We start from the raw sequence: 15,228 nt of genomic DNA on the forward strand, positions 1-15,228 counted from the left end.
CTTGCTAATAGCTTTGTTCACTATTTCTTATATTTTATTCCTTCCTTCTAGGTTTAACTTTTATTTTATTGAAAACATTTCCCACACAGGAGATGTATCAGTGAGGTGTGTGAGTGTTATATCCTTGCAGTCTTTACTGGTTTGAAAAAAATTTTTTATTTTGCTGTCAGTTTTGAATAATGCTTTTACCTGAGTTGATTTCTAAGTAGATGACAGTTATTTTCTCTCAACGCTTTAAAACAGTTATTCCATTATTTCCTGAAATCTACTGAGCTGAAGGTCTTTAATCAGACTGACCATTTTTCCTTTGTAGGCAATCTGCTTTTACTATGTGTTTTGAGACTTTTTTCCTTTGTCTTCCATGTGTTTCAGTTGCATCATAATGTGTCTGAATTTGTAAATGTTTTTATTCTTGGTATTTTTGATTGAATGAGATTTTTTAACACATGGTTTATGTTTTAGGTTCTGGAAATTTTTTTCAGACCCAGTTCAACTAATATGTCTCCTTAATTTCTTCTATTTTCTCTCCTGAAATTCCTATTAGATGTATACTGCAATTTATTCAATGTCCCATGTCCTATAATATTTTATTTTTCAGATGTTCCATACGTTACCAACCTGGGATTCATCCTTGATGATTTATTTTGATCTATCCTCCAGTTGCTTAACACTCCTTCTGCTGTGTCTAACCTAGAACTTAACTCTTTCATGGAAAGTTTTTTGTTTTTGTTTTTGTTTTAATGTATCTATTCTTTTCTCATGATATCCTGCTCTTGCCTAATGGATAACTTGTTTGAAAATTTAAGTGTAATAATTTAAAGCCCTTTTTAGATTGTCCTAAAATCAGCACTTCTTCAAGTATAATCCACCTATATATTGGACTTCCACAATATATTTAATCACATCAAATTATTTCATGAGCTTTATACATTTTAAATCTTTGAATTCATCTTGAATGGAAATTATCACCTGAAATAAGCCCTACGTTGAAGATATTCCCTATGAGGTAGTCTCATGATTGTTCTTGCTAGAGATATATGATAATCATTGGTCTTGAATGTATTTTTTTACATACACTTGAATGAACAATGTCAAGATGTGGTAATCCTGAGCCCAATATCTATTCATTTTTAAAATATTTCTGAATTTGAAAGTAAAAAAGACTTGTGCAGGTATTGGTATATTCCTAATCTCAGATCCAGGTGTTATTAGGGCTACTAGTTCTATTCTGGGTTCTTGGACACGGAGATGGAATTACTCCAGACCCAGTTCTCATAGTGACAAGTCTTTTCTGACTCCTAGCTTAAAGTGTGGAGACCAGTTCCAGCAACTCCACTCTGCAGAGGGTCTCACATCTTACTTAGTTCCAGCTCTCACATTGACATTAAAGTCTCCATCTTAAATATGTGTTTAGCTTTGTGCCATCTGTGAAGAATTGTCAAGGAACAACATTCTTATCATTTTTCTACTTGGCCCAAGGAGGAAGACAGTGCATTTAACATTGTGTGGTTTTATAGTTTTATTAACAGCCACTAATTTTACTTCTCTTATCTAATTGAAGAGAAATGGTAGAAGATCATAAATAATATCATCTGATTTTTAAAATACAGAGATCATAAAATGGGATTTATTCTATCATAGGACATGGATATAATTTGTGTGTATGTGTGTAAGCTTACACAGACATATCTAGTACGTTTACATTATGCCAACAGAACTACTTTCATTTCTAAATTAAATGTAAGTATAGCATAGTTATCTATGAGCATGTCAGAAAATTTATTTTAGAAAATATATTCTTACTTCAATAATGTAATTATTGTTCGAATTACTTCTAGAAATTGAAGTGACTCCTAAGATTTTGGTACTTTGGTACTAAGGCAACACATATTTGTTCACCAAAACTAAATCCCAATGTTAATGAAAGTATGTGATTGAGGTTGGTGATACTATGTTCAGTAAAGAAATAAAACAGGGGCTTCCCTAATGGCGCAGTGGTTGGAAATCTGCCTGCCAATGCAGGGGACACGGGTTCGAGTCCTGGTCTGGGAAGATCCCACATGCCGTGGAGCACCTGGGCCCGTGAGCCACAATTGCTCAGCCTGCGCGTCTGGAGCCTGTGCTCCGCAACAAGAGAGGCCACGATGGTGAGAGGCCCGCGCACCGCGATGAAGAGCGGCCCCTACTTGCCGCAACTAGAGAAAACCCTCGCACAGAAACGAAGACCCAACACAGCCATAAAATATAAATAAATAAATAAAGTAATATTAAAAAAAAAAAAAGAAATAAAACAAAACAAACACTCATAAAGCAGTAAAAATTCTTTTCTTATTGTTCATAAATTTATCAGTAAAAACATTCTCCAAAAGAGTGAAAAGGTTACAACATTTGAAGATGAGTATACCAAAAAGAGTAGACTATTGTGAAGGATAAACATTATCTGAATTAGTAAATGACTCATATTGTTTATAAATTAATTCTCTTATTTATTATCACTTTGTATGTGTGTGTGTGTGTGTGTACAAATAATCACCTTGAAATCAGAGCAAATTTGTCTAATTTAATCCAAATACTAAATCTGGATATCTGTTTATGGTGTCCTGATCTTTGGATTGACAAATCTAATTAAGCATTTACAACTGAGATTGCTGCACAGTTTCTAGTAATCCCTCTGAGTTACACACAATTCTCTTTTAAAAAAACATTTATGCTGAAGAGGCAAAACACACAAGACCCAGCCTAAGTTTTTGTTTTGTTTTTTGTTTAATGAGAAAAAGAGATTATTCTCATCTGTTGTCAAAGGCAACTCAATTCATATCATACTCATCAATCCTTTAGGAAAAATAAACAGAATAGTTGTGTATCCTGCTCTATGAAAGCCCAACAATGCACTGAAAACAGAAATGCAAAAATCAAAGATAAATTAAGAAATGAAGCATTTTAATGTCAATTTATGAAAAATCAAATAAAGATTATTTAATATAGACCTTCCAGTAGGCATCTATTGCAAAAAAAGTAAGAATAACCTTTTTTCTTCAGAAGGCATGGCATTCTATCAAAACTATCATGTTTCTTCTAACCCCCCTTACCTCCAAGTATCCGATTCCCCCCCGCCCCCACCATGCTTTGAAGCATTCTTTAATCTACTGTTATGTGCTTTGTTTCTTGCTGTTTATTTTTGTCAAATTCTAGGTAAACACAATAAATGAGTGCTGATGTAGAGAAGTACATCAATGGCTTATAGCCATATTTTCTTCCTTTTTAGGGTTTGTCCTCAGAAAAAGAGGGTTCTAGTGAATCAGTAATTTGGTAAAGCAAACTTTATTAATAATTCCTAGAGGGATAACCTCCTCCTCGTCAGTGTCATAAGAACTTGGCATTTCCTATACAAAGTAAATATAAAAACTTTCAGAAACTTAGGTAATGAATTTGTACATTTTTTCTCCTATGGCGATCTAGGCTGATGAGGATTTAAGATATTTTTCTTAATATGAAAAAGCGGTAAAGATTAGCCCAGATGTGGCTAACATGTTTTTAAAGTAGATAAAAAAATTTTTAAAAACAACGATAATACCTAATGTTAATTGAGCATCTATTATATGTCAGGTAATGTGATAAAGACTTAAGGTTACATTTTTTTCAATGTCTACATACGTGCACACACACACACACACACACACACATACAACTATACGAGTGTTACTCTTACATTCTCTTTTTACAGAAAAGGAAACTCAATCACAAAAGATACCATAATTTGCAGCAAATCACATAGCTAATAAATGAGTCAGACCAGGAAATCATTCATATACTTTGACCTTAGAACCTATGCTCTTAAGTCACTATGCACTGAATCTTTATGGCTAAGTTTGGGATTTTGTCTGGTACTTATTCTAAATGTCCAGTTCAAGATTATACAAAATAATAATGATAATAACAATGGTGAAATATTTAAACATTTTACCATGCATAAGCTGGTTTTTCAGATGGACATTTTTCTGATACATAAGAACAGAATTCAGCAGCAGCATTAAAAGATGACATTTCAAAAAGAAAAAAAAAAGAAAGAAAGAAAAGAAATGTCTCCTGTAGACAGGTGGACAGCATTCTGTTCGGAGTTTGTGACTAAGCCAGCACAGGATTCTGTGAAGAGCTGTGCTCTAGGACTATATGACCAGTATGCTGAGAGTGGGTCCAAACTATGCCCATGCCAATCCAAATAAGAAGAGAAATTATGATGATTAAAAAATAATTTGATTTATATAGCATTTATGATATTTATTATTTCATGAGAGCAATACCTCAAGACAGTTATATCTCTAACTTTTTTAAAACTATATTTTCAGTTTTGTTTTCTATATTTGGTTGATATTCGTGATAACTGTTATTTGCTATAACTGTCTATGCAATCAAAATGCTGTTCCAATGACCTGTTCTGTACTAGCAGGTGATATTTGGAATAAATGCAGTCATGTGGATCACCCTTACTTTCAGAACTGTTTGCATGATCTAGTTTTCTTATCATAATCAAATCACTTATGTACTCCATTCCTCAAATAGAGACTGTATTACCTAACACCACACGTTATATAGGTATGCAGAGAAAAAGCACAGCAAGTATATTGTCTAAGCAACATTTCCAGATGGCCATTTCTCTGCCAGCTCAAATTAAATATTCCCAAGAGAACTATTCACTGTTTTTTCTTTATATCCCTTCTCTCTGTCCAAGGAAGCAGAATGCTAGGAAAACAAGCAAACAAACAAAAAAACAAAAATGACTTCTAGAATCAGACAGACCTGAGTTTGAATTATGGCACTATCACATATTAGTCGTGTGAACTGGGTGAGTTATTTAATCTTTTCTGTCTCCATTATTTCACTTGTAATAGGGCTGATAATAATCACGCTAGAGGGTTTGTGTGAAGTTTATAGATAGTGAATGTGTCTGGTACATAAAGTAGGTTCTTCAAAATGGGAGCCCATTGCATTATCACAACACTCAATGCCACTCTAGTGACATGCTTAGAAGAAACTTAGGTTCACTTTTAAACTCTTTATTGTTTTTCTGATAAAATTTGAATATTTCTGCTAGACATATAGTTTTCATCTGTTAAAAACATTGCCCCATCTTTTCCATCCATTAGAATTGTAGTTTGGACACCTTCTTTCTGATACGATATTTTCCAGAAACTGTCATCCAAAACATCCTATTTCAGATTATCTTTTCCATCACTGCAGATCCCACCCATCATTTTTACCAAATTAACACCTTTTGACCTTAAGAAACTTTCAATCTCACAGTGAGTAAAGACTAAGATTCTCATCAACTACCTTTAAAATTCTTTATATAACATACTCACCCTAGTACATCTCCTAATTACCTACCACTTTCTCTGTTCCTAAGATCATTTCCACATATTCATGGTCTGTTTTATCTAATTCTGTTTCTTTAAAGACTTTGTATTTCTTTTCCTCCAAAGCCCCCCTTTCCATTTTATATCTGATCTTCCAAACAACTGTGGAAATTCCACCTGTTCCAGAAACCCTATGATATTACTATTTAAAAAGAGAAGTCTTAGCGGAGTTCATATCTGCCTTAGTAGAGCAATTCTCATCTTCTTAAGTCCTCCCCAACTTAGGGAAAAGCATCAGTAACTCCCTTTAATGTACAAATCCCACAATTCTCTTTTTAGGCTTCGACTGAACTAAATATATTCCTTTAATATCTTCCTTTCTATCTGTGTATGATGCCTTCATATCTGAGCTTGTACCCTCCTAGAGAGCATATAATGTGTCTGCCTCAAATGGTAGCCCATGCAGAGAGATACTTCAAAAATATTACTGAAGTTGATGAAGAGGGAGATGAACAAAAATGTGGTATTACTGGCTAAACTGCAAAACACAAAACTCTAAAATTCTAATTTTACCCAAACCAATTCTACCATCCTATGCCCAGAGGCACTCAAGCAACAAGGCTGCACAGTTTACACACACTGCTGTGAAATGCAGACCTCATACAGCAGCCGAGGTACATAAACATGCAAATCATAGATGTATACAGACACAGCCTTCCAACAGAGAACACCAGCTGTCACAGGCAGCAAAATCACTTCGAGGACTTGGCATTGTTGAATTGGCAAATACCCCCTGGTTGTTGCTGCCCCATCAATCATGGGCCATTTGGCCAGGCTGCATTCTTGAACAGGTTTTCTCCCCCTTTATAACTCAGTTGAACTCAAATAACTTTTTTTAAGGTGATGAAATAAGCTGCTATAAAGTTTGATCTGAGTCGAATATAGGGAGTTTATTATTCTCTGGACTCATCTTTTTCTGTATCTTCCCATTTAAAAAAAATCTATACTCCCTCTGTTCATCCTCCACCAAAGAAAACAAAATTAAAACATCAAGCTAATGTTTCATTTCTCTTTAGTAAAGAATTATTAGGAAAGATTCTTCTGGGATTTGGATAATGAAAATGTGCAAAGTTTAGCAGTTTGTTCACTTTTTTTTAAGAGACTATTGAAGACTATCGTCCCAGAAAACTCTAGACCCTGAAGTGATTATCACAGTGATTATGAAGTGAAAGTGGAATGGGGAGGAGGATGAAAATATATAGTACATACTGACAAACCTGTGGTACCCCCAAAGTCTATGGAAACTCCAATTTAATGGGAAAATGAATAAGAAATTTACTTCTCAACAAACAACAAAGAACGGTTTACAACCACAGAGGCATTCTGAGAGAAGTAAATACGTCATCGATTCTAAATAGCAGTATTATCCAGCAGAGAGCAGATCAATGAAAGTTGCATAGGTTTTCAGATCCTTCAGGATATTAAAGAATAATCCCATTTCCCCCTTCATAAACCACTCCATCCAGAAGTATAATTTAAAATGTGCCATAAATCATTATCTGTTCAGCAACCAATCAGCATTCAGGAAAATTATACCTACCCCTCTTCTTCTGCCTTGGAACTATCTGAAATGTTCTCATTTTTGTTAACTTGTAGGCCTGGTACAGTTCTTCTGACTGTATACTTGATAGAAAACAATGTTTTCTTTCAGATTTAATATTTTTTCATCATAGCAAATACTAGAAGAGAAACTGATATTTTTCTTTGGAAAACTTAAAGTACTCAATAATTATTAGTTGGGTGATGTTTATTATACCCCTTGTAAAGAAGTTTTATTGCTTTAAAGAGATTTATTGCTGTTTCAAAGATAGAGGGAACAGGGTACAGATAATTACAAAGATTTGCTCCTTCCATACAAAGGTAAGGTGATGAAGAATCACAATGAATAAAGACTAGGATTGTCATCAACTCTCAACATTCTTTACATGATTTCATCATCCAATGTGAACGGGGATGTTATCCCCCTGTGAACCTGGATGTTTCTGTTAGAAAGTAAGACCATTAATCCATCATCCAGTACTTTCTGAACCTTCTATTTTCTGAAGTTCTATGTGGTTTCAAAGAGAAACAAAGCACAGTCTGTGAATGGTGGGAGTATATACCTTTAAAGGAGATAAGATGTATATTCAAATAGCCATGTTATAAAGTGGAATGTGATATGTGTTTGAAGAGAAATAAAGTACTTCTAGTGTTAGAGAAGAGAGAGCTTGCCTGTGGATGGTAAGATCAAATGAGCCATGATCTGTAGAAACCACATAGAGGGCACAGGGTGATTTTTAACACCTCTTTGGGAACATGTTATTCCCTAGCTTAAAATCTTCAATTGATTTCTATCACACTTGGAATATCCACACATCTCCCCCACCCCAAAAAACAAAGGAAAACAAAAGCCTAGCATACCTGCAAGACTCCATGTAACTTTGCTGTCTCCTCTTGTTTCCCATCCCTCTTTACTCACCATGGTCCAGCTCATTGGCCACATGCCCTAATTCTGCCTGGAGTACCCCTTCTCACATTTCATGCCTGCCTAACTCTACTTTCACAACTTTGGGGAAGAGTTTGATTGTCCAGGGATTGAGTACGCACCTAGGGAGAAATTTTTTTGGAATAATACGCTGGGAAAAATCTTTCCGGGCTAGACTATTCTGTGTGCAGCTGTGAGAAGTTGAAAGATTTTGAGACGAGGAATGGTAATATCAGAGCTATATTTCACAGATATCTAGAAGTGATAGGACAATTTAGAATACAGAAAAGTGGGAGCAAGAGGTACAACTTTTCTTGAAAAAAATTATAGGAAAGAGGTAATGATGGGCTAAATTAGAGAAGGTAAGAAAACATGATTCACAAAATGTGTGACTGATTGAATGCAAGATATAGATGGGGATGGAGAAGTTAGAAATAGCCCTGTTTTCAGGGAGATCAATTATGCCATCATCAGAAATGAGGAAATCAGAAGGAAGAGGAGAAGATGCTTTGGAGGGAAAGATTAATTTTGACTTGAGCACAAAAAATATGAAGATAGAAAGAAACGTTTACAAAGTATTTCTACAGTAGGATTTCCCTCCCCCGCAAAAAAGGGTAAGGCTGCTAATGGAATCAAACTATACAGATGTTACATCAAAGATGAGGTCATCGATGGACAAAATCTGGAAATGAAGAAGAAGCAAGGATAGCTCTCGTGAAACATACAGAAATATGAAGATCATACACCTAGAGGGTTTCAAGCTGACATAGTCTGAGAGACAGAAGGAACACTAGAATAGGGCATTATTTCAGGAAATAAGGAGAAAAGAAATTGCAAGAAAAAAGAGAATCCTTAGTAATGTGCCTAAATAGAAGTCAAAGAGAATGACAGAAGAAGACTGGCTCTTTAAAAAGCAGGGGCAGTGGGAGGTCATAAATACAAAATAAGAAGACTAGGAAAAGCTGTTTTAAGCAATTGAGTTGAAAATCAGCAAGTAATGTATGGAGAGATTTCCAAAAAACATGAAGAAACAGCTGAGGTTAGCGTGACTTTGTAGCATACTCAATTAAATGTTATAACATCCCATTTCCTATACACCTTTAGATGAGAGGGAGAAAAGGAATATGGAAGTTACTCATCAGTAGGGGCTGGAGAGGTCAAGACAAGATAAGATCAAATAGACTGGAATTTAGGGTGCCAGTAAGGAGGCCACCGAAATGTCAGACTGTGGACTCCAGCCTGGGTAAACAGGAAAATGAAACAAGTACACGGTTAAAGTGGCATCCAGGAAATCCAGATAGAAGGGTTTTTGTTTGGTTTGGTTTTGTTTTTGTTATGTTTTGTTTTGAAATCAGGATGGGACTTAGAAATTTTATGCAGGAAATTGTTTATGCTACAACTTTCTTGATCTGAGGAGATTGACAAAGTCCTTTTCACACAAAATCTGTCTTTTTTCCTCCTCCCTAAGACTTTGTAATTGGTGTGTGTGTGTGTGTAGCATTATCTTTATAATATCTCTTTTAGACAGAATATATCTTTGCAAGGTGTAAGAAATTAAGGCTTTATCATTTTAGAATAATGATTTTATGACTGCTTCCACCATAGAAAAAAGAAAAGATTGAAGAACACTTAGGTGAGAGAATAATGGAGGGTTGAAGGAGAAAAAATAAATAAAAAGGAAAATAAAATGGCACCAGAAGCTGCTGAAGAGAAATTTTGCTCTCTGAAAAATTTTATGAAAGCCTTTCCTTCCAATAATCATGAATTTATTATTTTAATTTATTATATAACGATTTTCCAGATATAATGCATGTACTCACACAATAAAATTTGAAAACTAAATAATATAATTTTACCTAAAAAAACAACATTCAAAAAATTAATGTAAAAACTATTTTGGTATATTTCTTTCTATCTTCTTTTCCAATGGATGTATGAATGCATATGGTGTAAGTTGTATATTTATTATAGTTTATAAAATTGAGGTTATAGATTATACTGTTTTGTAACCTGCCACTTCAATTAACCATACATTGCAAATATGTTTATTATATAATAAAATGTTTTATAAATCATGTCTTATAAAGCATGATAGTTAATAGCTGCTTAGATGCATAAATCAGAATTTTTAGTTGGAAAAAACAGAAAACATCTCTGGCTGTCTTGTGCCTGTCATTGAAAATAGGAAGTGTGCGAAACCAGAATCATGTCCAAAAAGTTTTATGGGGCCGGGGGCATGACTGCTGGTGAATGTAAACATGAGGTGACACAGCTCTCACCACCACCAACATGGTCCTAGATCCAGGCCTTAGTGAAACATTAGTGATACAGCCATTCCTAGATAAACTCAGTATGGATGCCACCAATTGCCTGAACAGATTCTCTTTGGTCCTGAGTTTCTTGTATCAATAATGTCTATTAATAATTCTGAGCCTGGGGCAGGTGCAGTGGAGTTTCAAGGTCTGGATCTCATGTCCAAGCCCCAGTTTTGAGGGTATTTGAATTTTATTTCAGCTTTTACTCTGGGTGGTAATGTCTGCATCCCAATAGTACTGAAAGGAGGGAAATTCCTAATCACAGGGAAGAGGTTTGAATGTTGGGCAGTCATTCTCTTGTCCATTATAATAGTATTTCTTCTTATGAAATGACCCCAATTTTACTTCCTCATTCCTTATTCTGAGTATTTCAGGTGCTTTCCAGAATTTATTTTAAAATATTGGGCTGGCCAAAAAGTTCGTTCGGATTTTCCATGCCATGACAATCCCGAACGAACTTTTTGGCCAACCCAATAGTTCTGTGATGACCACTTTGTACAAAAATCTGTGTTTGCATTTCAGAGGATTTTCTTCCTACATATTCACAGATATGGAATTACTAGGTCAAATAATACAAATATAGTTAAAAATTTTGATAGACATCACTACATTACCCTAGCAAATTTTCTGCTAATTTACAATCTCAACAGGGAAATACAAAAGTGTCAGTTTTCCTACTGACTTGCCAATTCTGGCTAGCCACATTCTATTAACACTTTCCCAGTATTATTGGTTTAAAAATAATAATTTATTACTGTCTTACTTTACATTTCCTTGATTATTAGCGAGGTTTTACAGTTTTCCAGATGTTTGCTATTTTCAAGGATCCTTTTGTAAATTGCCTATTTACGTCCTTCAACAAATTTTAGTCATATTTTCTGTATTGATTTTTTTCCTCTTTATTGATCTGTTGAAATCTATTCATATACCAATGACATTAAGGTTTTATCTGTTACATATTTTGTATTTAAATCGCTTTACCCCTCCTCTTAATTTTAGATATTTATATATGTATTTATTTATTTTTTTCTTTATGCTTTTTTTTACTTGTTTTTATGCTGAGAAATCTTTCCTCACTCTGTTCAGATACATATTTATTGATGGTTCTTTTAGGCTTTTGCTTTATTTGATAGACATCCTTACATTCCCCTATGCAAAGTTTCCACTAATTTACGCTCTCAACAGGGAGTTATAAAAGTGTCAGTTTTCCTTTTCCTTTATTTTCTGTTTTTAAATCTTTAAGGGATCTGGTATTAATTTACATGAGTGGTTGTTCAGTAAAAATATAATTTTATTTTTTTCTTTAATTATTCAAAACCATCTGTTGAATAATCACACTTTCTCCATGATTTAAAAAAACCTGGATCTAATGTATGGTATATGTGGTAGTATTTTAGGCATTTCATTTATATCCACAGACTTGGTCATTCTTAAATTAAAAATACACAGCTTTTGATAAGTTTAGCTTTACAAAATATGTTAGTACCTAGAAGTAGATTAGAAGTCTTCCTGCCCCCAATAAAACAATTTTAAAAAGTGTATTGGCTATTTATGCTCACTTATTCTTTATAATTAATTTGATAAATTTAGCATAATTTCAATCAAAAATCCCCCAAAGTAATTTTTAGATATATAAAAACAATTATGTTTATCTTGGGGAAAATTGTCATCTTCACATTATTTGTGCTGTCATTCAAGAATGAAGTATTTTCTTTCCATTAAAGCAACAACAAAAACAAAACAGACCAAAAAAAAAAAAAAAACCAAAACAAACAATAAAAACCCTTTCCTGCCAAGTAAAGTGATATCAATCTCTGCTTTTAGGTTCTCCATATTGTTTATTTAATTTATTCTTAAATGCTTTATACCATTAAAGATTTGTAAATGGGCATTTTATAGTATATTTTGTAAGTGCTTATTATAACCAAATATAAAAACTATTGATTTTACATGTTTCTTCAGATAACTGGACAACTTATCAAACTGCTATTAGTGCTAATATTTTTGGTCATTAATTTATGAGGGTTTTCTTAAGTTAGTAATCACTTTATCTGGAAATATAGTTAAGTTTCTTTTCTCCTTTCCCACAACTAAATCTTTTTATTTTCTTTCTGCAGATTAGCTTTATTTTATTTTTTTAAATTAATTTTTATTGGAGTATAGTTGCTTTACAATGTTGTGTTAGTTACAACTAAATCTTTTTATTTTCTTGTCCCATTGCATTAAGCAGAACCTGCAGAATAATGTTAAATAATAATAATGATTGTTGGTATTCCTGCCTTATTCCTGAATTAATTACTGTTGAGTCTACCCATCTTTTTCATGTTAAAAAAGACATTCTCTATAATTAGTTCACAAAATTTGTGAGTATTTAATAAAATCGAGAATAGAGATTGGTTGAATTATATCATATGCATTTTTGTTGGTTATTGGGATTATTTCATGATTTTTCTCCTTTGACTTTTTGATGTAATATATTTTATTCATATATTTCTTTATAATGAATTATGCTTGGAAAAAATCCTGCTTGATTAGATAATATTTAATATAATTTTGAATTTTATTCACTAATATTTAATCCTGATACCCACCTTAACCATTACTGTGTCTGTTTTCAGTTTTATTTTAAATTTATTCCAAATTTGCAGAAAAATTACAGGATCAATACAAAGAAGTCCCACATACTCTTCACCCAGAGACTCCATTCAAGTTTTCTCAATTGTCCCAATGAAGTCTTTTCTAGCAAGATGATCCAGTGTAAGATAACATATTATATCCAGTATCATATTATGATAAACTAGGGCATTTCTTCTGTCTCTTCTGAATTTCACGACCTTGACATTTATGAAGATTACAGGCCAGTCTTTCTATAGAATGTCCTTCCATTTGGGTGTGCCCAATGTCTTCTTATGCTTAGACTCAGGTTTTGATAGAAATATCACAGAAGTGATGCTGTATTCTGCTCATTGTATCCTATCGTTTGGCACATGATGCCAATTTGTCCCATTACTTGTAATGTTAACTTTGATGTCAGCTAGATTTCTCTACATTTTAGCCTTTTTTATTCTTTTTTCCCTTTGTAATTTGTAATGAATACTTTGTGGGGAGCTACTTAGAGATTATGTAAAAATCTCAGTCCTTATTTCACTTTTACCTACTAGTTTTAGAATCCATTGATGTTTCTTGTCTGAATGAATTATTTCTGCAATTGTTGCCAAATAATTTTCAATTCCATCATTCCTTCTACACTTATTAGTTGAATTTCTATTATAAGGAAGAGTTTTATATTCTCTTTATTTAATAACTATCATTTAATTTCTATTACTATCAATATTATAATGTATAGCTATCATTTATTTCAATACCCAAATTGTCCCCGAATTGGTCAGTGGAAGTCCATTTCAAGTTAGCTTCTGTGTACTTTGGACATACCTTATTTTTCTTTGAGGACTATCTTACTTTCTGGCACAAAGGATGCTCCAAACTCACATTGTTCCTTCCTCACCCCAGCCCTGGAATCATCTATCTCTTCTAGTAGCCCTTGTTCCTTTTCGTGGAGAGTGATATTTTAAAACCAACATCTGGAGGATAGGTATGCTCATTGCTACTAGTGTGCAAGTGCTCTCAATGTGTGAAGCTAGGAAATATACATACACATTTAATCTATATTTCTTTCTTTCTAGGTATCTATCTTCTATTAAAATTCAATGAATAAACACTTATAACTCCAGTTTCAATCCAACACCACAGGGCTCATTTTAGCTTTCCCCTTTCCATATTTATACTTCTTTTCTCCAATAATAAGAAACCGGTTATCATTATCCTCAATATATTTACTAACTTGCTCAACTCTCTTAAATGTAGCCAAGGTCCTAACCCTCCACGACTGCCTCCCCACACAGATGCCCTACTTTTGTGGTTCCTGGGCACTGTAGTGGTTGTATCCCCTTAGAAACCCTCCTTGGATAGATCCTAGCACAGGTTGGGGCTGCTTTCCCACTGTACTCCAGCTTGCCTAATAGTTTTTTCACTAAAAAGAAGGAAAGGGGACTTATTGTCTTTTGCATATTTTATCTGTCACTGAGGCAGACTTAGGATTTGACAAATTTTAAATAAAACTCAAATCATCTCATTGTCCAAAAATATGTTACCTATTTATAACAAACTGAAAATGATGGAAGTACCCATATATTGAAAAAATATATATATATGCCATCTTTCTTGACTTTTAGATATATGAATTCAAAAAATTGCCTTTAAGATTTTTAAGAGTACACAGGATTTTTTGTTTTGCTTTTTGTTTTTTGGGGGGTTCCTTTTGGTAATGTATAGAAAACATAAATGCTACAGATGATGATAATTTATGGTAGCTTACAGTACTATTTGAAAATATTTGAAAGAGTAGCTTTCCTTATCTTAATAGGTAAAATGTCTGTGTAAAAACTAGCACATCTGTGAGTAGCCACATAGATATCATGTAAATATAAGTTAAAAATAACTGTGGCATAGACTGGATGTAGCTCAACTATCTAGCAGATGCAGATCCAATACAAAATAAATGCCCACTCCCAAATTCTTCCTAATCACCATCAAAATTCTGACCAGAAGGTATTAAAATCCTTATTGGTGTAATGATTCAAGAATATACTGAATCTTTGAATGCAGCTGAACATTCATTGGTCTGTGTCTTCCATTCATGGAGTCTGTGTTTTTACACTGAGCCAGCTCTGGGTACTAAAATAACTTTGTCTCTCTTCTCTTACTTTTCTCATCTTCAAGAAAGACAAAATGTAGGTTAGAGCAGAAAGTATGTGGATGTTAATAGTGGATTTATTTTAATAACTAAAAGGTGGACTGCAGGTACATACACAGAGCTTGGAGATCGCGATTAATTATGAGTGGGTGGGCTTGATTTAGACAAGACTTGAAGTCCTTCCTACAGGAGGACTATCAAATTATCAAATTAAAACTACATGAGGTAATATTCTCAAATTATTTTAGCCCCAAAGTTTCACTTCTTCCCATTACATTGGCT

The 15,228-nt window shown here is 33.6% G+C and overlaps 2 protein-coding genes across 5 annotated transcripts in view; one reads left to right on the forward strand and one right to left on the reverse strand.

The window, feature by feature from the left end:
• LOC309630039 (uncharacterized protein) overlaps nucleotides 1–15,228 on the forward strand; it is a 455,061-nt gene that overhangs the window by 432,177 nt on the left and 7,656 nt on the right. The window lies entirely within an intron of this gene.
• The window catches only part of LSAMP (limbic system associated membrane protein), a 651,408-nt gene that overhangs the window by 271,277 nt on the left and 364,903 nt on the right, over nucleotides 1–15,228 (reverse strand). The gene's annotated exons all lie outside the window — the stretch shown is intronic.

This window comes from Balaenoptera borealis (assembly GCF_965194805.1).
Source record: "Balaenoptera borealis genome assembly, chromosome: 5".
Classification (NCBI taxonomy): domain Eukaryota; kingdom Metazoa; phylum Chordata; class Mammalia; order Artiodactyla; family Balaenopteridae; genus Balaenoptera; species Balaenoptera borealis.